Here is a 6,846-nt window from a genome sequence, read left to right as displayed (position 1 = left end):
AAATTTTTGGTTGCTCTTCTAGAGTTAAATCGTGAACTCAAATCTTAAAACACACACCTGGTGGCTTGCTGGTACTTCGCAGCCTTTATCTGGGCAAGAGGTGGCTAGCAATCCTCTGTCTGGAATTTGAGGCAGTAAAGAGTGGAAGAACATAACACTATTCTTCACAGGCCTTTGTGGTTAGGGGAAGACAAAGGAAGGAAATGTACTTGTTTCAAGCTCTTGCCCACAGACCAGCATCTGATGAAAGCCTCACATTTCTTTTCAATGAAAGAGAAGTTTTTGTCCTGCCTCTGGGATGAAGTTCTTCCCTGTGGCTCTCTCACACAGTGATACATGGTGGTGTCTTCAAGCTTCAGGTCATACAGTTGGAATAACACATGGCTGTTTGAGGTGTCCCTTGTGATTCTAATCCGATTTTGAAAAATGGGGTTATAAGCTTTGCCTCCACTAATCCAGATGACTCCAATCCACTCCAACTCCTTTCCTGGAGCCTGGCGGATCCAGTTCATGTTGTAGCTTGGGACAGAAAATCCAGACACAGTGCACGTCATGCTCAGGATCTCTCCTGGCTTCATCACTCCATCACCAGACTCCATGAGGGTAACCTGGGAAGAAATGCCTTCAAGAATGGAGTTGGGTGGTGGGAATTTTGTTCATAGAAGAGAGAAAGAAAGGAAAAACATGAGAAGATCCTTCAAAAACCACCATCAGATTCAATGTGATTGGGTGTTTTTCTTACACGCGGAGAAGGTCAAGAGGGCAGTGAGGAAAAACCTGAGGTCCATCCTGTCTGTTGGCAGCAATTCCAAGGACGTGGAACTCCAAGGCTGATTTCTTCTCAGTCCTTTGAATCCTGAGCGCACCACCTGGAACTGCCTTTGAAGGAGGCCTTGCCAAAAGAATTTGCATAGAGCTGATGTGGCATATATATAGAGAGAAGTTCATGTCTTGTCTCAAGCTCATCAAATGCATGGGGATGCCAACCTGGGATGGGAAACCCTGCGTGTTCGGCATGCCTCTGCCCACAGCATCATCAGGCTGCTTTTGTCTCCACAAACAGAAACGAACATAAATCATGTTGTGGGTCACTCCATTCTGTATAATTCCCTTTTTGTGGAAAGTGCATTGCTTTTCCTTCCCTGGTCTGTGTGTAGAGGTGACCATCAAGTGGAGGAAAAGGTGTTTGGGAACACAGAGAAATCCTTGAAATGCTTTCAGTTGCTTCCTTACCCAATGTGTGAGTGATTCTGGTGTAGAAAGGCAATCTTAGAGCTCATTCGCTTGGTCCTTCCTCCTGCCATGAGACACATCCTGCCCACTCCCCATTTTGAGGAATCCTCCATCCACTCGCAGGCTCCCTGCCATTCCTTTCCTTTAGTAAGTGTCTCCAAACTCACAAGGCCATCTTCAGAACTTTTGCTGGGAACAGAGTACTGGGTGGGAAGACAAGGCAGGAGCAGAGATGTTTGGCCGTACCTGAAGTTTCTCTCTAACAAGCCTGTGTGAATCTCAGGTAAGGATGTAATGGGCCATCTCCGTATTTTGCACGTGTGGGTAAAATGGAAGCAATAGCACTTTTGAAGGGGGACTGGCAGCCTCATTCATCATGGTACCTGCATGCACATTTCTCACTTTTGGTACCTATAAGAAGGATTCTGTGCATTTTATGGAATGAGGGGCGGTCTCTTTCTTCTTTATTCTGTCTAAAGAGCCTGATTTCACTCACACATTCAAAAAGGAGTGTCCTTTTTGGAAGAAATTTATGCATGTGCATTAATGAACTAAAAGTAGCCAAGCCAAGCCAAGCCAAGCCAAGGGAGGCACTGGCATTTTATTAACTGTGGCAAATTGTCCAGACAGCTTCAACTAGTGTGCAGTATAGAAAAATATTTAATAATGTATCTATTATTTTTAGCCATCGTCATTGTTGTTGTCGTCATCATCATCATCATCATCGTTATCATTTTCTCCCTATTTCTTCTTTTATACCCATTCACTGGGGAAAATGGATCCTTAAGTTCTTAATGTTAGAAGAAAATGGAATATGCATGGTTCAGCAGAAATGCATGTGATGAAGCCAAGTTGGAATAAATCATACGTTGTTTGCAGAATTGTAATCTGTTGGATCGACCTGATCCCAGCCCCAGGAATTCCAGTGGGGACCCCAGCACTTCCTGCTTTGCTGGACTGGCTAGGAGAGGTGTCTGCATTGCCACTATCTGGGCAATGAGATGCACTTTTGTTCATTGCTGTGCTCAGACTGAAGCTGTCTTCATTTACCATCAACCAAAGGAGATCAAGGAAGAAGGTTCTATGAATTAGGTATGCCTTCCTTTCACTACTTAACACAGGCCAGGATCTGGCTGCTGGAGAAAGGCAGGTGCTTCTGCTCAGGAACATAGGAGCTAGGTTTAGCCAAACCACACTTGACGGTAGCCATATGGCTAATGAGTCCGGTTAAAAATCCAATGAATAAACGGCTGGATGGCTGGATGTTATAGGATGGATCTTATAGGATGGATGAATGCTACAGGAATGCTAGGTGAATTGAGAGATGAATGACCAACTCTTGATTTCTCCTTCATTTTCAAAGCTGTCCCACAAAATGTATTGAGGATCCATTCAAGCAATTCTGCATTCATGATTCTGTGTTTCAGGTGAGGAATAATGCAGCTGTTAATGTTGTGTGGCACTATCCACATTTTATAAAATTCACACTGCCTCCTTCCCTTGAATCATCTACTTATGTAGCCTGTGATGATGGTGGAATGCACAGCATTTCCAGTCAGTATGTAATTCAAATAGGGCTGTGTGTGTTGCAGTTCACTGGGTCTGTGTTTGTGTAGAGCCAAAGCCTGGGAAGGCTTAGCACATTTGCTACAGAGAGAAAGGTCAATGTCAGCACGCCAAGAAAAGCTTATGCAGTTGGTGATGAATGAGAATCATAGACTTCTTTAGGGAGCTAAGTTTTCCTAAACTTCCAAATGCTTTCATGCTTCCCATCTAGGTTGGGTTACCCAGTAGTTTGTTCTATGAGGAATTCTAGAGTGCTGTGAATTCTTTGCAGTCAAGTTTGAGCAGAAGGGGAAAAAATATGTCTTTGCTTTGAGCATCCTGCCACAAACCCACAAGTGAAGAATGCCTTATGCTTTTTTCTACCAGAAGTGAAGTTTTTGTCCTGCCCCTGCGATGACTTTCCTCATGGTGTCTCTTACACAATAATACATGGCTGCATCTTCAGGCTTCAGGCTGCTCAGTTGCAGGAAGACCTGGCCTTTTGAGGTGTCCCTCGTAATGCTGATCCGTTTTTGGAGAGCAGGGTTATAGGCTATGTCTCCAACATTGCTGATAACTCCAGTCCACTCCAGTTGGGTTCCTGGGAACTGACGGATCCAATGCATGTGGTAGTTTGTGAGAGAAAATCCAGACAAGGTGCAGGTCAAGCGAAGAGATTCTCCTGGTTTCTTCACTCCACCACCTGACTCCATAAGGGTTTTGGAGGAAATGTCTGCAGGCATGGGATGGAGGTGCGGAGAAGGGAAGGAATAGAGAAACAGGGCAAAAACCGTGAGATCATTCCAAAGAACAACCTTTGGAGTGTGTATAGTGAGTACCATGGCAGTTAACCTTACATGCAGGGAAGGTCCAGAGGAAACTGATCAAGAGTCGAAATTCCATGTCTGAGTGTAGGCAGTGCCCTCCAGGGCTTGGAAGTGAGCTGGATTTGTTCCAGTCCTCTAAGTTCTAACCCACCCCCTGGACCTTCTCTTTAAAGAAGGGCACCCCAGACACATTTGCATGCAGCCAGAATTGCAAGTCAGACAGGAAGTCGCAGAAGCAAAGGAAACAAAGATGGGTGGATTTAAGGTGGAAGAGCAACAGAACAGGTCCTACATATGTTTGCAGAGGTCACACTCAGGTTTAGTATGCCTGTGCTCTGTAAAGGGAAGCCAGTGCTCTGGGCTGTTGTGCGTGCACAGGGTTCTGCATTGTTCCTCAGTGTAAATATCTCCTGGTTTCTGGAATGTATATTGCCTTTTTTGCACTACCTGTGCAGTCAGGTGATAATCCCATGAGGCGAAATATTCCAGGCTCAAACCAGATGCATGGATTACATTCAGAGCATGTGGACAAATCCATTTTTCCAGTGGTTTCCAACCTTTCCTTCACTGCAGACACCCTTTGAATACTTTGTGGCTGCAGACCACCAAGACTGAACTCAAGATTCAAAGCACTGCATTGCATCAAATGTTTATTTCAATTTTCTCAAGATGGGCCTTCAAATTTGGAGAGAAGGAAAACTAAGTAAATCTGTTAACAGAGATTAATATCTTCATTATTTATAGTTATAATATCCCTATTGCAATGATTCCATATGAGCTTCAAATAATACTAATCATAACACTTTTCACTCAAATGGCCCATTTTATGGTATTTTGATGTGCTAATTCCATATTTGATGCCAATTTTTACATTAAAATCTGATGAAAAGTTTTTAAAATTCTTCTCAGTGCCTCCCTTCTTGATCTGTGTTCAGTCACTGTATATTTTTGCTTATGGGTCCAGGACCGGTCAGAGTCATTCACTTGCATGTTCTCAGTAAGGGCAGAAATACCAAACACAGCTATTTGCAATCAGACAGCTGCTTTCATAGTCGATTTATGCATCTGCTTGTTTTTAATAGAGACAGTAGGTTAAAAAAGTTTTGCAAAACAAGCATGGACAATTAGGATTTTCTTCTATTTCCCATTCCCTCTTGCTTTCATTCATTCATCCATCCATCCATCCATTCACTCACTCACTCATTCATTCAGATTTAATGGCAAAAAAAACAGCAACAAAACATTTCTTCAAGAATTTGTGGACCCCCTGTGACAACATTGCGCCTTCCCAGGGATCCAAGGACCACAAGTTGAGAACCACTGCATCATTCCTTTCACTGGTGAGCAGAAATGCAGAACAATCTGCAATGGATTCCAATAAGATCCAATGTGGATGATGGCAGTCCACATTCCAGAGAAGAGCTGGACATGGTGTNGCTTTCCCACTACTTTCCCTTGCTGGAATTATATGCAAATCTAGTCTTACACAAATAGGAAGGGGGGGGGGGAAAGGAAAGATAAAAAATAGGCTTACATAGCTTAAGTTGTGAAAAAGCCAATGTGAGGAAGAATTTGCACATTCTTCTTTCCTTTTTCTTGTGCATTCAAATTTTTTGGATTATACATTAGTACATATGCATTTGAGCATTTTGACTTCCATTGTAATTTCTTAGTGGGGATTGTGTTGTGCTCAAGGTCAAATGAAAGAGGCCAGGTAAACCATGAAACCTCCATGGAAGAGTTTTAATGTAACCCATACATTCCTTCTCATCAGTTAAAGCACAATGATGCCAACATTTTTTGGACTGGAGCTGGTGTAAATAAGTAATATGTTTATTGCTCAAACAAATGATCATTGCAAATACCCTTATGAAATTTAAAAACTTTAAAAATCAATAAGGTTAAAACAAAATCCAACGCTATAAGAACTTGGAAACAAATTGTATTCAAATAGAGAACAATAAAAGAGAGAATGGTAATTAAGACTGTTAGTATCAAGCCAAACCCTTCACATGCACATCAGTAAACACTGATATCTCTCCTACTGATTGAATCCAAAGACTCTGCTCTATACCTTGTGACTTTAGCAAGGAATGGACCAACCCTCCTGGCCACACAACCCCATTTTTCCTTTGCATTCCTGCACTTCAGTTTCATCCAGGAGACAGTGAGAAGGCATAGAGAATTGCTCTGATGGTTGCTGCCATGTCCTCAGAACAGAATTGTGGTGTTTTGCAGCAGCATGTTGGATTCCACAAATGTGGAGAGAGATGAAACAGCTCATTCCAAAGCCAGCATGATTCACTGTAGCTTCTCGTGATGTCTGACCCCAGGAGGTCTATGAAACTGCAGGAGAAGAGGATAGCCCACAAAGTCCCATGGAAATGGATTCTAGTTCAATGGATCGGGCAGCTCCAAGCTGTGGTCATTATGAGCTACAACTCCCTGCATGTGATCTCTGTTCATACTAGCTGGGAGGTGTGCCCTCAGTCCTGTTTGCTCTCCTATTTACTCTCCAAAGAAGTTCCTTCCATTTACCAACAACCATTTTGGGGAGCTGGGTCACTGTGCTTCATGGTCTGGAACTAAGACTGAACTCAGCTGTTCATAGACATTGCTTCCCCCACACCAGAGAATTCCAATGTTCTCCAGTCTCTTTCCTGGGAATTGGCAGAGCCAGTGCTTAGGACAGAAACTCCAGACGTGATAGTGGTCAGAGGTAGAAGTGGGCCCTAGAGAATGTCTTGTTTTCTTCACTCCTCCACCAGACTCTGTAAGGGTAATCTGGGAAGAAATGTCAGCAAGAAGAAAAAACAAATACGAATAAGCATAACAATAGGAATAAGAATAACAATAGGAATCAGGAATATATTATAAAGTCATTGGATTGGCTCCTTAAGGGAAAAAAGGAGTTTTTCTTACATGCAGGGAAGGTTGTCAAAAATTTAACAAGAACTTTAGCCCCATGAGTGACTGCTGGCCACAGTTCTCAGGATCTGAAGGCTTTTGGGTTCTATTGATGCCTTTGGATTCTCTACCGTCATCCTGCTCCTTCTCTTTAAGGAGGCCACCTCATGAACTTTTTCATGCTGACTGAGAGGGCAGCATAAAAGAAAACAACAAACTCTAACTTAACAAGAAGAAAACACACGTGGCTACAGCTCAGAACAACCCCACGTTTTTTTCTACCTAACCCTTTTACAGGGAGGCTTGTGAGAGGGCTTCCAAAGTCTTCCTGCAT

This window comes from Varanus komodoensis, unplaced genomic scaffold (genome assembly GCF_004798865.1).
Source record: "Varanus komodoensis strain SLA01 unplaced genomic scaffold, ASM479886v1 scaffold768, whole genome shotgun sequence".
Lineage (NCBI taxonomy): Eukaryota > Metazoa > Chordata > Lepidosauria > Squamata > Varanidae > Varanus > Varanus komodoensis.
Note: the sequence above shows the minus strand (reverse complement) of the source record.